The sequence below is a fragment of the Mustelus asterias genome, chromosome 9 (genome assembly GCF_964213995.1).
Source record: "Mustelus asterias chromosome 9, sMusAst1.hap1.1, whole genome shotgun sequence".
NCBI classification, from domain to species: domain Eukaryota; kingdom Metazoa; phylum Chordata; class Chondrichthyes; order Carcharhiniformes; family Triakidae; genus Mustelus; species Mustelus asterias.
In genome coordinates this window covers 2,136,704-2,154,454 of record NC_135809.1, presented here as the reverse complement: position 1 = coordinate 2,154,454, position 17,751 = coordinate 2,136,704, and the positions used below count along the sequence as shown (strand labels likewise).

Below are 17,751 nucleotides of genomic sequence, written 5' to 3'. Positions count from 1 at the left end.
AGAATATAAGAAATCGAAGCAGGAGTAAAAGGAGCAATTTGAGATGAAAGGGGGACAGAACAAACTAAACACGAGTGAGACTTCATGGGTGAATAAAAACATGAGGCAACAATTGAGGATTAGTGAAGAGGCAAACATCAAAGCCAGAGCAGAGCAACGCTGGATAGGAGAGAATATCAAGCAATTAGGAGACAAGTCAAAGAGTAATTAGGGAGAATAATGACATTGAAATATCAAGCAAAATAAATAAAATATCTTACAGACACATCAATATAAAAGGGACACTGTGATGGCAACATGACCATTAAGGGGTCGACAGGATTAAAGCACAGGTAATGATTAAGAGATGGCGGAAATATTAAATAATTAGTTTATTTACCAGAGAAATCGAATTGAAAGATATGCCACTGAATGATGAGATGGACAATTAGAGAAGTATATTTCAAATGGGGATGTATTCAATAAACTAAACAAACCTAAAGAGGATAAAATCCCTGGTCTTGATGGATTGTATCCACATATTTTGAAATAATTCATGGGAGGGACAGTAGGGGCATTGCTAACTCACTAATGTTAGAAAAACAGGACTGACGTATAGCTAATGTAATTCCTATCTCGAAGAGGAGGGAATAGAACACGCCCAGGGAATTCCAAACTAGTCAACTTAACAGCAGTGGGAGAGAAAAAAGGAATCTTTTTTCAAGGAGAGAACAGAAGAACATCTCGAGGACATTAAAAACAAACCAACCAAGCACTGGGTTTTGTTTCAAGAGGGATAGAATTGAAAAGTAGGGACGTTAGGCTGAACCCGTATGAAACCTCAGTTAGATGCACATTTAGGAAGTACCGTGTGCACTTCTGGTCACCAGGTTATAAAAAGGGTACGGAGGCACTGGAGAGAGTGCAGAGTAGATTTGCAAGGGCAGTACCAGAAATGTGCGGGCCTACACATCGGGAATGAAGGGGGAGCATCATGAAGGGGGTGATTCTGTGATTCTGGGGAGTGATCGGTGGGGGGGGGGGGGATGAGACCAGGCTTGGGGTGCGGGGCGGTATTGGGGTGGTGTACAGGGTGGTGAGGATGCCAGACAGACCTCCCTGTTCTGTTGCACAGAGTGGTGAGATCTGTGCATGCACGGTAGTACCCTTTAGTATGAGCAGCTGACTTTTCCAGCGAGAATAGACTCTGTGCATTACCTCTATTGGCGGGAATCAGATCGTGCATCATTCTTTGCACTGAGCGGTGTAGAATTTCATTTGTGGCTTTGCTGAAAAAACGGATCTGAAACTCTCCTGTTTTCACACTCGTTCAGCATTTAGAATTGTTTTGGTAAGATCACCCCCTAGATCTCTTTTCACTTGTAAAATGGGTGGATGAGGAATGACCTTACAGAGGTCTTCAAAATGATGAAAGATTTTGTGGATACAGAATGTTTCCTCTTATGGGGAAGATCATAACTAGAGCTCATCACCATAAAATCCAATAGGGAATTTAGAAGAAACACTTTTATTCAAGAGTAGTGAGAATGTGGGCCTATCACAGAGAGTGTTTGAATTGAATAGCACAGATATATTGAAGTGGTAGCTAAACAAGCTTTAGAGGGAGAAGGGGGTAGAGGGTTGCGATTTAGATCAGGAAGATGGGAGGAGGCTCGAATGGAGCATAATTGCTGGCATGGATTGGAAGGGCCAAATGGTCTGTTCCTGTACCATATATCCCATGTAAAAGGACAGAGTCTTTGATACTTTTTACTCCTACTATATAAAGGGAGAAATACATCACCAGTGCATCTATTGGTCCATACATTCCTGGTCAATCCATTCAATCATTCATCTACATCCCTGTTTGTCCACCTATTCACCCCTCAAACCACTCTGCACCTTTGACTCCCTTCAGCCAATCCATATTCATTCTTCCTTTCACTCCTACAGAGTAAACAATCAAGGTGGAATTAATCAAACACTGAGTACCTGGAAATACACCAAATCTTATCTGCAAATTCCACTCACAACTTCATTTCACAGCTTAAAACTGGTTACCAAAAATATCACAAGGTGTGCCGACATTTTGTGTCAATGTGGAGGTTCTCTTGAGGATGGTTACTCTACTGCTATCCTAGTGAGAGGTAATTGGTGGAAACTGGAAAGAGTGAGATGAGGAAGTAGGCAGATACGACAGGCAAGATAAAAACAAAATACCGCGGATGCTGGAATCTGAAACAAAAACAGAAAATGCTGGAAAATCTCAGCAGGTCTGACAGCATCTGTGGGGAGAGAATAGAGCCAACGTTTCGAGTCTGGATGACCCTTCGTCAGAGCCGGGTCATCTAGCTGTCTGCTCTGGCGGATGGTCATCTAGACCCGAAACGGCTCTATTCTCTCCCCACAGGTGCTGTCAGACCTGCTGAGATTTGACAGACACTTTATCAATGTTATTCTAAATGAGTAAATACTGCATAAAATCAAAACAAAACCATTGGATATCCTGGGTGTGTTTACGGAGAGGGAGATTGAATTCATGTTTTAATGAACTGGCCTCTGGTAGTTAATTTCTGTTTGAATTTCAAATGTAGAAATGCACTTTCCCCCCATGGGGCTCCTATTTAATGTTATAGCTGTTTTTATCTTGCCTGTTGTATCTGCCTGCTTCCTCATCTCACTCTTTCCAGTTTCCACCAATTAACTCTCACTAGGATAGCAGTAGAATAACCATCCTCAAGAGAACCTCCACATTGACACAAAATGTCGGCACACCTTGTGATATTTTGTTATAGAATGCTTCAATTAAAACATATTGCATATGGAAAAGGTTCCTACCAAAACTTAACAACAAATCGAGTGATTTTTAATCCGTGTCTATTCCAATAACACTGCAGTATTAACTAAATATACTGAACCACTCAACAGGGTAGCGCTAACCTGAACAGATGCCTGATTTACACCAGTCTGATTGAAGGGTTGACCAAGCCAATCGAACCCAACATTGAGCAGGGTGTATGTTGGGCCTTCAGTCCAAAGGCTCGAACCATTCTCTCCAGGTGTTAAAAGCAGGGCTGAAATGATCTGGATGAGGGTATAGTTGGGTGGATTAGCAAATTTGCTGATGACACCAAAGTCGGTGGTGTGGTAGACAGTGAGGAAGGGTGTCGTAGTTTGCAGGAAGACTTAGACAGGTTGCAAAGTTGGGCCGAGAGGTGGCGGATGGAGTTTAATGCGGAGAAGTGTGAGGTAATTCACTTTGGTAGGAATAACAGATGTGTTGAGTATAGGGCTAACGGGAGGACTTTGAATAGTGTGGAGGAGCAGAGGGATCTAGGTGTATGTGTGCATAGATCCCTGAAAGTTGGGAATCAAGTAGATAAGGTTGTTAAGAAGGCATATGGTGTCTTGGCGTTTATTGGTAGGGGGATTGAATTTAGGAGTCGTAGCGTTATGTTGCAACTGTACACAACTCTGGTGCGGCCGCACTTGGAGTACTGTGTGCAGTTCTGGTCCCCACATTACAGGAAGGATGTGGAGGCTTTGGAGAGGGTGCAGAGGAGGTTTACCAGGATGTTGCCTGGTATGGAGGGGAGATCCTATGAGGAGAGGCTGAGGGATTTGGGATTGTTTTCGCTGGAAAGGCGGCGGCTAAGAGGGGATCTTATTGAAACATATAAGATGACTAGAGGTTTAGATAGGGTGGATAGTGATAGCCTTTTTCCTCTGATGGAGAAATCCAGCACGAGGGGGCATGGCTTTAAATTGAGGGGGGGTAGTTATAGAACCGATGTCAGGGGTAGGTTCTTTACCCAGAGGGTGGTGAGGGATTGGAATGCCCTGCCAGCATCAGTTGTAAATGCGCCTAGTTTGGGGGCGTTTAAGAGATCCGTAGATAGGTTCATGGACGAAAAGAAATTGGTTTAGGTTGGAGGGTCACAGTTTTTTTTTTAACTGGTCGGTGCAACATCGTGGGCCGAAGGGCCTGTTCTGCGCTGTAATGTTCTATGTTCTATGTTCTATGAAATATCAAACTGTGGAACATTCTATTTTTCACAATATTACTCTCCAATCTAAAAATATATCCACTGTCCACATCCTTCTCCGGAGTGAGTTCCAGACTTTTTAGAGCCTTTTGTGTGGAAAAGTGCATCCCAATTTCATTCCTAATTGGCGGATATCGATTTTTAAGATTGTGGTCCCTTACATTCTTGATTCCATCACCAGGGGAGTGGATTTCTCCACATTCACCCCAATGAAGTCCATTTACCATGTTAAATACTTCAGTCAGATTAACCTTCAACACAAACCACGGTTATGTAACTGCTCCTCGCATATCTTTGTCCTCTTAAACCCAGGATTATTCTCCACTCTTTCATAATCCATTCCAGTATCAAGTTCAGTTTCAGCTGTTTGTCCACCTTGCATCTTATTATCTAGTTGTGCCTAATTTTTAAAAAAATCATCCAGGTTGAATTCATCTAATCTCTCAAGAATCTGAAACAATTATCCCCCCCTTTCTGAGCCCGCTCTCCTGAATATTTGGGATTTTTAGCCTCTCTCGGTTAGGGCATCTCCCGTGCCCTAAGCAAGCGTTGGGTTGGGTGTCCATGCTTACATCGTCTCCAGCGCTGCCCATCTCAGATGTTTTTCTGGGCGAGTGCTGGGAATGCTTGCTCAGAGTGTGAGAATGAAATGAATCGGCAGTCTGTTCCCCTCCCTTCCCAATGTGTCACTTGTTTCAAACTATTAATCCAGTTCAAAAATCACCTTCCTCTCGTCCAGTCATTGGAGGAAATGTTTTTTTTAAATTATTCTTTGAAAAGCTAGGTTTGCTTTGAGAATTCCTCAATGTTTGATACTGAGGAACTTCTCAGATTTTACGGAGTTACACTTTGGGAATGAAAGTCAGTGGTCAGATAGTGAGTATTGTGCTGGAACCTATTAATGGACTTTACATTGACTCCACCAAATAGCGCAGAAAGTTCCAGTTTCAGACAAGATCAAATGAAATGTGTTGGTAGTTGACAACATCCCCCACCCCTGTATATAAGTATAATGATATATAAAGTGCTGGGGAGCTTGTCCCTGCTTGTCTTTATCCCCAGCCCTTCTGGAAGAGCCGCTCTCTCCACTGGACTTGTCCCGGTGAGAGAATTACATTTCTGCAGCATTGATGGTGTGTGGCTGATATTATTTGTGGTATAACGCAGCTCTGGTACAATCCAAACTCGACAATAAATCAGTGAATCAACATGTAGGTGTCAGTTTATAGACAGAGTGATTGCAATAGGGAAAATCCTTGACCTTCACAAACTGCCTTCAGAATTCAGCCCCAATGTTTTAAACGCTGTCTTCTGGAGACTCAGCAATGCAAAGATTGAATGCAGTTTGATCCCCCCCCCCCCCCCCCCGCCCCCGCCACCCCCCTGTCAGGGCTGGATATGTTGATGTGTTATCACTAACATGTCCCCTTTGCCAGCAGAACAAACGCTTTATTCAGGGAGACGACATCTATCTGCAGTCCTGGCCCAATCGCTGTCCCTCCTCTCGTTTCGGGAAGCCTCTCTAATCATTTGCCAGTTAGCCAGGGCCACAGATTTCAGCCTCTCATTCTCCATCCAGCACTCAGCTGGGACTGCCGAGTGTGAGAGAGTGTGTGTGTGTCAGTGTGTGTGCTGATTGGATTCCCAATGGCTATTAAAGCCTGTTCTTTACCCTCTGAAGTCACATCTGAATTTGCCTAATACACCGCCCGTCTGGAATTTAACAAAACAACAACATGCAGAATGCAGACTTATTGAAGCCGGGGGAAATTGTTTGCACCTTACACAGCTGATTCTGATTTGAAGCTGAACAGTGTGTTTGGACAGAGGCATTGCTCAGGCAGGCTAAAATGCCATTGCTAATCTCCTTATCACCGCCTCTGAACCTCCACACAACACCTTCCCACTGAAACACCAAGGAGGACACATCAGATGAAAGATTGCATGTTTTTTGTTTTGTCCCTGATTAAGAGTGGCGATGCCAAACACACACACTCACACACACAGCTCTCTCTCTGGCTCCAGCCTGCCTTCATTCCCGACAGTTTCCACGCTCTCCTGTTGTTGTTATCCACCTCAACTTTCTGCACACATCTTGGGGGCTTCAGCACCCCCGATCCCTCCCTGAGTGCCTCCCAGTCACTCTGGGTGAAGGTTCCTGGAGATAACTTGTCCTTTCCCGGTACAGCGCTCCCTGACACCAGCCAGCCCCAATTCGCAAGCTTGCCTTTCCCCCTCTGCCCAGCGAGGGGAAACATTAATTAAACCCCCCTCCACACACACACACTCACACTCACACAATGGGCTTCCTCTGAGCTGCACTTCCAGCTTCCACAGCCAACATTACATTGCAGGATAATAGCATTGCCTTACCTGAAACGATGTCCTCTCTCTTTTTAAAAATAATAATAAAAATAAACAGCAAATCTGTTCAGCTGGGATGTGTCTGGGAAACAGGAGCTCTCACACACACACACACAGAATAAATGGTAGACACGTTTCTTCTTCTTTGCTGCTTCTCCTGGCCAGGCTTTCTCGAGGTTATCTCTAAGAGTTAGCCTCCTCCTGTTGGGAGCTTTATAGATGAGGAGAAGGGGGCATAGCCAGTTTAACACAGGAGCGACTTACTGCGGCACCTCCGGAATCCCTCCAGTGAGAAATAACTGCATCACTGAGTCCTTGTGCCTGATTGGACACACAAGACGCTGCCTCGCATTTATAATTCAGCAGCAATGAATAGGGAGGAATTCTTATTTCATCTTCCCAGCTCCACATTGCAGAGCACTCCTCTTGCAAGAGGCATTCAGCAAATGTCTCGTGTAGAAAAACATGCCCCAACGTGGCAGCAGATAGCTGGCTCCCAGTCTACAGGCTGTGTGTGTGTGGATGGAGAATTCTGTGATCTGACTCCCCCAGCACCAACAAGGATGGAGCTCCCAAATGGGACCACACCACTGAGAGCAAACATTCCTGATCAGTCATATTCTTTGGGGGGGGTGGGGGGAGGGGGTGTAAGTTTAAGCTGATGAGATATTAAACTGTATCTCCTCTGTCCTGGGATTCAGATACTCCAGTCAATCCTGACACAGTTGGTGTTTCAGTAAATGGAAATTGATGAGTTTGAATGACTATCTGCAAAATGCACAGGTTGATGGGAGGTGGATATTGAGTTCTTTCGCCCATAAAGCCAGTGTTCTGACTCTGGACAAGCCGCAGTCTCCTGGCCAGAGATCTGATTAGTATTACGATGTGGAGTTGCCGGCGTTGGAATGCGGTAGGCACAGTAAGTAGTCTCACAACACCAGGTTAAAGTCCAACAGGCTTATTTGGTAGCATGAGCTTTTGGAGCACCGCTCCTTCATCAGGTAAGGGGGCAGCGCTCCTGATGAAGTTGCAATACTCCGAAAGCTTGTGCTACCAAATAAACCTGTTGGACTTTAACCTGGTTTTGTGAGACCACTTACTCTGATTATTATCAACATCAGTTGGGAGGTGTTTTCTGTGGCTCAGGAACATGTGTATTAGAAGGTTGTGCATGTGGATTCCATTCCATAGGCATCAGTGCATAGACGAGGCTGGCATGTGAGTCCTGAGGGAGTGCTCAATTGGAGGTGACAATTTTTTCAGATGAGGCGTTAGAGCAAAGTCTCGTGTCCTCCTCAGCTGGGGGGAATAGATCCCGTTGCACTACCTTAGGAAGTTGGAAGGTCTCCCAGTCAATATTTATCTACCATCCAGAACATTAAACAGATTATCAGGTCATCAACCAGAGCAGTTGCAAGCACAGTGGCACTGCAGCCTCATAGCACCAGGGACCCGGGTTCGATTCCAGCCTTGGGTCACTGTCTGTGTGGAGTTTGCACATTCTCCCCGTGTCTGCGTGGGTTTCCTCCGGGTGCTCCGGTTTCCTCCCACACTCCAAAGATGTGCGGTTTAGGTGGATTGGCCATGTTAAATTGCCCCTTAATGTCAGGATGATTAGCAGGGTAAACACATGGGGTTACGGGGATATAGGGCCTGGATGGGATTGTTGTAGGTGCAGGCTCGATGGGCTGAATGGCCTCTTTCTGCACTGTAGGGGTTCTATGGTTCTATGAATATAACACAGTGGGATTTTGCCCTGTGCAAATTGGCTGCTGCAATTCCTAGGTTACAATATAAACTCCACTTTGAAAGGTTTTCCATTGATTGCAATGCTATTTGGAACATATGGAGGTCGTGAAAGGTGCTATGGAAATGGTAAATATGGAAAATTTTGGAAACACTCTGCAGGTCTGGGAGCAGCTGCAGAGAGAAAGACAACAGTAACATTTCAGATCAATGACCATTCATCAGACAACATGAAACTTGTCTCTCTCCACAGATGCTGCCTGACCTGTTAAGTATTTCCAGCATTTTCTGCTGTTATTTCAGTACTCTGTTCTGTGTTTGAATTGCGAGTCTTTCTTTTATTTTTTCATTATAAGCCAGTGCTCCAATCGCACACACAGTATACAGCTATCTTGATTGGGCAGGAATATGATATTCATCGAGGATTAAACAATGGGAACGTGAGAAGGGAATGCTGAGCTTCACAGGCAAATCCCAAATCATTCTGCAGAGACGGAGGTGACAGGAGCATTGATCGACCATCCTGAATAGCACTTGGGAAAGTGATGGTGAACCATCTTCTTAAACCGTTGCAGTCCATCAACGCGATACAACTGAGTTGCTCGCTCGGCTATTCCACAGGACCATGGTGTCGGCGTTGGACTAGGGTGGGCACAGCAAGAAGCCTCACAACACCAGGTTAAAGTCCAACAGGTTTATTTGGAATCACGAGCTTTCAGAGCGCTGCTCCTTCTCTCACCCGATGAAGGAGCAGCGCTCTGAAAGTTCGTGATTCCAAATAAACCTGTTGGACTTGAACCTGGTGTTCTGGGACTTTTTCCACAGGGTGGTTAAGAGTCAACCACATTGCTGTGGCCCTGGAGTCACATATAGCCGGACCAGGTAAGGACGGCAGATTTCCTTCCCTGAAGGACATTAGTGAACCAGATGGGTTTTTCCGACAATCCAGTAGTTTCACAATCACTGTTATTGAGATTAGCTTTTTATTCCAGATTTATTGAATTGGTTGAATTTAAATTCCCCAGTTGCAGGATTTGAACGTGCGATTCCAGAGACTCATCCAATAAGATACCTTCGGTGTTGCTGTGCAATGAGCCCTGACTTTTGGGACTTGATCAAGTAGATCATGTAAGTTCCACCCAGATGTTCAGTATTAAAGCCCACGAGGGACAGAAACAGAGGCTGGAATTTTCCAGCTGTTCTCGCCAGTGTGATTTTCTGGTCCCACTGACAGCGAATCACTGCGGAGTTCCCGCCGACAAGAGGTGCATAGAATGGGAAAGCCTGTTGACAGTGGCAGCACCTTGTGATCCACCGTCAGCCAATGGTGGGCTGTCTCCACTGCCGTGAAACACACTGCGGGAAATCCCACCCAATTTATTTTCCTGAAGGAACAGGATAACAGGAAAGAACAAGGATTATGCAAAAAGAAATAAGGATTGCATTTATAAAAACACCTTCAATGAGCCGCAGAAATCCCAATTGGCTTTACAGCCTGTTGAATAGTTTTTGAAGTGTATTGACTGCTGTAATGTAGGAAACACGACAGATAATTTACAAACAGAATGTGAGCATGAGCTGGAATCCTTAGAATCCCTGCAGTGTGAAAGAGGCCATTTGGCCCAGCTAGTCTGCACCGACTCTGGCAGACTAATTGCAGAATAAATATTGGCCAGTTGCTCTTCTTCAAAATAATCTCTCAGGATATTTTATGCTCACTTGAGGGGGCAGCTCGGTTTCCCGCCTCATTGGAAAGTTCGCACCTCCAACAGCGCAGAGCACCACAGTATCAGCCCAGAGTCTGGACTCAGATTCAACTCACAACCTTCGGACTCAGAAGTGAGACGGCTACCGAACGAGCTGTGGCTTCACTGGTAACTGTCACTCGATCTCTCAGCCAGACCTCCAACATTGCACACTTCCAACACAGACCTTGGTGTAGTTCCATGTTACACCTGCCTGCTGATGGGGTGTAGGAAGCCTGCTTGCTACTGCTGCCAGATTGTGCCATGTTAATGCAGACCGATGCTTACAATCATTACTAGAATTAGAAAGGGTCTTATTGAGACCATAACAAAAACAGAAAATACTGGAAAATCTCAGCAGGTCTGACAGCACCTGTGGAGAGAGAATAGAGTCAATGTTTTGAGTCAAAATGATCCTTGAGGGAGAGATTATTGTTGCCGCACCAGTTCACCAGATTCTCTATCTCATTCCTGTACCCTGTCTTGTCATTGTTTGAGATCCGACCCACTACGGTGGTGTCGTCAGCAAACTTGAAAATCGAGTTGGAGGGGATTTGGCCGCACAGTCATAGGTGTATAAGGAGTATAGTAGGGGGCTGAGAACACAGCCTTGTGGGGCACTGGTGTTGAGGATGATCGTGGAGGAGGTATTGTTCCCTATCCTTACTGATTGTGGTCTGTGTGTTAGGAAGTTCAGGATCCAGTCGCAGAGGGAGGTGCCGAGGCCCAGGCCATGGAGTTTGGAGATGAGTTTCGTGGGAATAATGGTGTTGAAGGCTGAGCTGTAGTCAATAAGTAGGAGTTTGACATCGGTGTCCTTGTTATCTAGGTGTTCCAGGGTTGAGTGCAGGGCCAGAGAGATGGCATCTGCTGTGGACCTGTTGCAGTGTTAGGCAAACTGTCGTGGATCCAGGGATTGTTGGGATTATGGGATGGTGGATAGCTGCTTAGTGACTACAATCTATCCCCTCAAGCTTTGGAAAAGAAAAATTGTGTTAAAATCTGGTTTTCCTTTGTTCAGTTGCCTCTCTAACTCTCTCTCCCTTTTCCCCTCATAATACATAGACTGTGTAGGCTTCAGCCAAGCACTCCTCCAGGGCACAGTGATATTGCCAATTTTCTAACTCAGTTTTGGAACAAAATAGATCAAAGGAAAGACAGTTCATCTATAAATAGTACATTAGCTTATATTATAATGGAGGCTCTTGTGTGTCCAAGGCTGATCAGCGTTTGTATATTTACTATTAATGAAATATAAATGAAAACAGGTTCTCCTGAGTAAAGCAGGAAGCGATGCTGTGAATTCAATCTGGTGGGGAGAATGCATGTGGAGATGTTGTTTGTACCTTTGTACATTGCTTGTACCTTTAAGACTTGATTATCTGTAAAGACTGCATTCCAATCATTATTCTGTAACTTGAGTTTGTGTCTCTGTGCCCTGTTTGTGAGCATTTCTCCACTCCACCTGACGAAGGGGCAGCGCTCCGAAAGCTAATGGCATTTGCTACCAAATAAACCTATTGGACTTTAACCTGGTGTTGTGAGACTTCTTACAAGGAGAATGCATGCAGAGAATTTGCTGGAGTGATTATAGGAATGTTAAAGCACACACACATGCACTTGCGCACACAGGTGTGCATGCACACTCATACATATACACACACACACACTCACTCATACATATACACACACACACAGTTGCAAGCACTCATACATAGGCAGACGCATACAGGTGTACACACATGCGGTTGCACTCAGTCTCACACACATAGACACATACAGTTGCGCGCGCACACACACTCACACAGTCTCACACACACACGCACACACACACACACACACAGTCTCTCTCTCACACACACACACACGTGATCACAGTCTCACACATAGTCTCACACACACACACATACACACTCACACAGTCTCTCACACACACACACGCTCACACACACACACTCATACAGTCTCTCACACACACTCACACACACTCACTCACATAGTCTCTCTCACACACTCACACACACTCACACAGTTTCTCACACACACAGTCTCACACAGACACACACATGCACACACACACACACAGTCTCTCACACACACTCACACTCACCCAGTCACTCACACACACACACAGTCTCTCACGCACACACACACACTCACACTCACACAGTCTCTCTCACACATGCTCACACACACACAGTCTCTCAACACACGCTCACACACACACTCACACAATCTCTCACACACACACATTCACAGTCTCTCACACGCACAGTCTCTCTCACACACACACATACACACACACAGTCTCACACACACACAGTGTCTCTCACACACACATTCACAGTCTCACACACACACAGTCTCTCTCACACACACACACACACAGTCTCTCTCTCACACACACACAGTCTTTCTCTCTCACACACACACAGTCTTTCTCTCACACACACACACACATATACACAGTCTCTCACGCTCACACACGCACATGCTCACACACACACATACAGTCTCTCTCACACACGCAAAGTCTCTCACACACGCTCTCACACAGTCTCACACACAGTCTCTCACACACACACTCACACAGTCTCTCACACACACGCTCATACAGTCTCACACACACACACTCACACACAGTCTCACACACGCTCACAGTTTAATACGCCTCCTGATGTAACAATTTTCTCCAGTCCCTTCTGCTGATGTAAGAATTCTGATTTTGTGAGGTGGAGATTTACGCTGGAAATTGGAATGGGAAAGTTAACTATTGAGGGTCAGGATCTGTGCCGTTCCAGCCACAACTTTCTGTCAGTACAGAATGTCAGTTTAATTAAATTGGGTTGCTGTGTTGCCTAGCAACAGCAAGGTTACATATTTTGGAGACTGTTTTGGCCCAGTGCACAATATGACACAGCAATAAATAAACCGCATCAGCTACAAGATACTCGACATTTTAATCTGATGTTCAATGTTGAATGAGATTCCAAACACAACGCTTCACCTGTCCAACCAAGAAGTCTCACAACACCAGGTTAAAATCCAACAGGTTTATTTGGAATCACGAGCTTTCGGAGCGCTGCTCCTTCATCAGGTGAGTGGAGGTTAGTTCACAAACACAGCGTATATCGACAAAGACACAATTACAAGATAATTACAGATTAGAATGTGAAGAATGATTTAATCATTAATCAATCAAGATTTACTAAGTTTTATTGTAGTAAATTAATTTTGTCAGGAACAGTTTGAAGTGTGTAAGGTCTGAGTCTCTGAGATTGCCACGACTACATTCTCTGAATGCTGCCATGTATGAGATATTAGCTTTAATTAAACCCCCGGGAGCCACTTGCTTTATCATCCCTTACTCCTGACACTAACTTTACATTCCCAGTTAAGTTTAAAACCACCAATGGCAGATTAACCCATTACATTATCATGTTATTGATGTTAAAATTAATATTGTTGTGGATTTACTCTGATCCCGGCAGGTTCCAAACATTTCCACAGTTAATGGCGCAATTTGAAATTTGGTGCCAGAACTTAGTGAATTAGTGAATTAGTGAAACTTGGCTACAGGAGGGGCAGGACTGGCAGCTCAATGTTCCAGGGTTCCAATGTTTCAGGCGGGATAGAGGCAGAGGGATAAAAGGTGGGGGGGTGGCATTGTTGGTCAGGGAAAATGTTACAGCGGTACTCAGGCAGGATAGATTAGGGAGCTTGTCTACAGAGGCCCTATGGGTGGAGCTGAGAAACAGGAAAGGTATGACCACATTAATGGGCTTGTACTTTAGACCACCCAATAGTCGGCGAGAATTGGAGGAGCAAATCAGCGGAGAGATAGCTGACAACTGCAAGAAACACAAAGTTGTGATAGTAGGGGATTTTAATTTTCCACATATAGATTGGGACTCGCGTACTGTTAAAGGTTTAGACGGGGTAGAGTTTGTAAAATGTGTTCAGGAGAATTTTCTACATCAGTATATAGAGGTGCCAACTAGAGAGGATGCGATATTGGATCTCCTATTGGGAAATGAGTTAGGGCAGGTGATGGATGTGAGTGTGAGGGAACACTTTGGATCCAGTGATCATAATGCCATTAGTTTCAACCTGATCATGGATAAGGATAGATCTGGTCCTCGGGTTGAAGTTCTGAACTGGAAAAAGGCCAAATTTGATGAAATGAGAAGGGATCTGGGAAGTGTGGATTGGCACAGGCTGTTCTCTGGTAAGGATGTAAATGGAAAGTGGGAGGCCTTCAAAGGAGAAATTTTGAGAGTGCAGAGTTTGTATGTTCCTGTCAGGATTAAAGGCAAAGTAAATAGGAATAAGGAACCTTGGTTCACGAGGGAGATTGTAACACTGATTAAGTGGAAGAGAGAGTTGTATGAAATGTACAGGCAGCAAGGAACAGACCAGATGCTCGAGGAGTATAAAAAGTGCAAGAAGCTACTTAAGAGGGAAATCAGGAGGGCTAAAAGAAGACATGAGGTTGCTTTGGCAGACAGAGTGAAGGAAAATCCAAAGAGCTTCTACAGGTATGTTAGGAGCAAAAGGATAGTGAGGGATAAAATTGGTCCTCTTGAAGACCAGAGTGGTAGACTGTGTATGGAACCAAAAGAGATGGGGGAGATACTAAATGGTTTTTTTGCATCCGTATTTACTGAGGAAACAGGCCTGGAGTCTACGTAAATAGGGCAAACAGGTAGGGAGGCCATGGAACCTTTACAGATTAAAGGGGAGGAGGTGCTCGCTGTCTTGAGGCAAATCAGAGTGGATAAATCCCCAGGGCCAGACAGGGTATTCCCACGGACCTTGAGGGAAGCTAGTGATGAACCTGCAGGGGCCCTGGCAGACATATTTAAAATGTCAGTTTTCACGGGGGAGGTGCCGGATGATTGGAGGGTGGCTCATGTTGTTCCGTTGTTTAAAAAAGGTTCCAAAAGAAATCCGGGAAATTATAGGCCAGTAAGTTTGACGTCGGTGGTGGGCAAGTTATTGGAAGGTGTGATAAGGGATAGGATCTACAAATATTTGGATAGACAGGGACTTATTAGGGAGAGTCAACATGGCTTTGTGCGTGGTGGGTCATGTTTGACCAATCTATTAGAGTTTTTCGAGGAGGTTACCAGGAAAGTGGATGAAGGGAAGGCGGTGGATGTTGTCTACCTGAATTTCAGCAAGGCATTTGACAAGGTCCCTCATGGGAGGTTAGTTAGGAAGGTTCAGTCGCTAGGTATACATGGGGAGGTAGTAAATTGGATTAGACACTGGCTCAATGGACTTTAACCTGGTGTTGTGAGACTTCTTTCAATGGAAGAAGCCAGAGAGTGGTTGTGGAGGATTGCTTCTCTGAGTGGAGGCCTGTGACTAGTGGTGTGCCGCAGGGATCGGTGTTGGGTCCATTGTTGTTTGTCATCTATATCAATGATCTGGATGATAATGTGGTAAATTGGATCAGCAAGTTTGCTGATGATACAAAGATTGGAGGTGTAGTGGACAGTGAGGAAGTTTTTCAAAGCTTGCAGAGGGATTTGGACCAACGAGGAAAATGGGCTGAAAAATGGCAAATGGAATTTAACGCAGGCAAGTGTGAGATATTGCACATTGGAAGGACAAACCAAAGTAGAACGTACAGGGTAAATGTTAGGACTCCGAAGAGTGCAGTTGAACAGAGGGATCTGGGAATACAGGTACAGTATTCCCTAAAAGTGACGACATAGGTGGATAGGGTCGTAAAGAGTGCCTTTGGTACATTGGCCTTTATAAATCGGAGTATCGAGTATAAAAGTTGGAATGTTATGGTAAGGTTATATAAGGCATTGGTGAGGCCGAATTTGGAGTATTGGTCACCTAGTTACAGGAAGGATGTAAATAAGGTTGAAAGAGTGCAGAGAAGGTTCACAAGGAAGTTGCCGGGACTTGAGAAGCTGAGTTACAGAGAGAGATTGAATAGGTTGGGACTTTATTCCCTGGAGCGTAGAAGATTGAGGGGAGATTTGATAGAGGTGTATAAGATTTTGATGCGTATAGATAGAGTGAATGCAAGCAGGCTTTTTCCGCTGAGGCTAGGGGAGAAAAAAACCAGAGGGCATGGGTTAAGGGTGAAAGGAGAAAAGTTTAAAGGGAATATTAGGGGGGGCTTCTTCACGCAGAGAGTGGTGGGAGTGTGGAATGAGCTGCCGGATAAAGTGGTAAATAAACATTTAAGAAAAACTTGGACGGGTTCATGGATGAGAGGGGTGTGGAGGGATATGGTCCAAGTGCAGGTCAGTGGGACTAGGCAAAAAATGGTTCGGCACAGACAAGAAGGGCCAAAAGGCCTGTTTCTGAGCTGTAATTTTCTATGGTTCTATGGTTCTAACTGGGAAACCTGACGGTTGATGTTCAAATCTTTTAAATTAGCCAAACGGGCTGATGGGGAGGTCTTGCGGTGCATTGGGTTAGCGCCCCCGGCCTCTGAGCAAAGAAGCTATGGGTTCAAGTCCCACCCGTGGTCTAAAAATTCCAACCACTTATTTCAGTAGTGAAGTTGTGAAACACTTTTCCACGCAAAGGCTGGTAGAAGACCAGAACTCTCTTCCACAAATGGCATTTGATGTGAAATGAATGGTAAATTTTAAATCGGAGGCGATAAACCTTTCTTAACCAAAGACATTAAGGAATACGGGACAAAGATGAGTTTATGGAGGTTGGTCACAGATCAGGTGTGATCCCATTGGTTCATGGAGCTAAATGGATACATCTTGTTCCAACATGGTTCATTCTTAATTACCCTTCACAGTGGCCAATGCACTGAGGTCAAAGTGCTGAAGTCAATGCACTGAGGTCAAAGTGCTGAAGTCAATGCACTGAGGTCAAAGCATTGAGGTCAATGCATTATAATCACTGAGAGAAGAAAGGGAGGCAGCGGCTGAGTGATATTGTCACTGGACTATTAATCCAGAAACTCAGTTAATGTTCTGGGGACCCGGGTTCGAATCCCACCATGGCAGATGGTGGAGTTTGAATTCAATATAAATCTGGAATTAAGAATCTACTGATGACCATGAAACCATTGTCGATTGTCGGAAAAGCCCATCTGGTTCACTAATATCCTTTCGGGAAGGAAATCTGCCATCCTTACCTGGTCTGGCCTACATGTGACTCCAGGCCACACCAATGTGGTTGACCATTAAATGCCCTCAGCAATGAGCAATAAATGCTGGCCCAGCGAGCGACGCCCACATCCCGTGAACGAATAAAAAAAATGAAATAAGTGGGAACAGTTTCTCCTGATTTCCCCACCCTCATATTGGGGCGGGGCGGGTACACGACAGGTGAATCAGACAATAAAAAACAAACCCTCCACCTACCTGCAATTCATTTCTAGTGGGATAGAATTGCAGTTACCTGGGCAGGCCATATTCAGAGAATTGTCAGCAATTGTACGGACTGGATTTTACTACACCTCTTTAAAGTTTATTTATTTATTAGTCACAAGTAAGGCTTACATTAACACTGCAATGAAGTTACTGTGAAAATCCTCTAGTCGCCACACTCCGGCGCCTGTCCGGATCAATGCACCAATGCACCTCTCTTTATAACCCTTGGAGATGGGGATGAGGGACACCGGTAAAGCAGTGAGGAAAGGTGGAGGGTGGCATGCCACTCACCTTCTCATATTTTACATAGAAACATAGAAGATAGGAGCAGGAGGAGGCCATTCGGCCCTTCGAGCCTGCTCCACCATTCATTGCGATCATGACTGATCGTCCAACTCAATAGCCTAATCCTGCTTTTCCCCCGTAACCGTTGAACCCATTCGCCCCAAATGCTATATTTGATTTGATTTGATTTATTATTGTCACATGTATTTGTATGCAGTGAAA

At 44.9% G+C, this 17,751-nt stretch overlaps 1 protein-coding gene across 1 annotated transcript in view; it reads right to left on the bottom strand.

The window, feature by feature from the left end:
• Positions 1 to 6,518, bottom strand: part of LOC144498427 (synaptotagmin-A) — a 461,824-nt gene extending 455,306 nt beyond the window's left edge. The window contains exon 1 of the mRNA XM_078219520.1: positions 6,399 to 6,518. The gene's annotated coding sequence lies outside the window, so the exon portion shown is untranslated. The remainder of the gene's footprint in view (positions 1 to 6,398) is intronic.
• Positions 6,519 to 17,751: the final 11,233 nt, after the last annotated feature.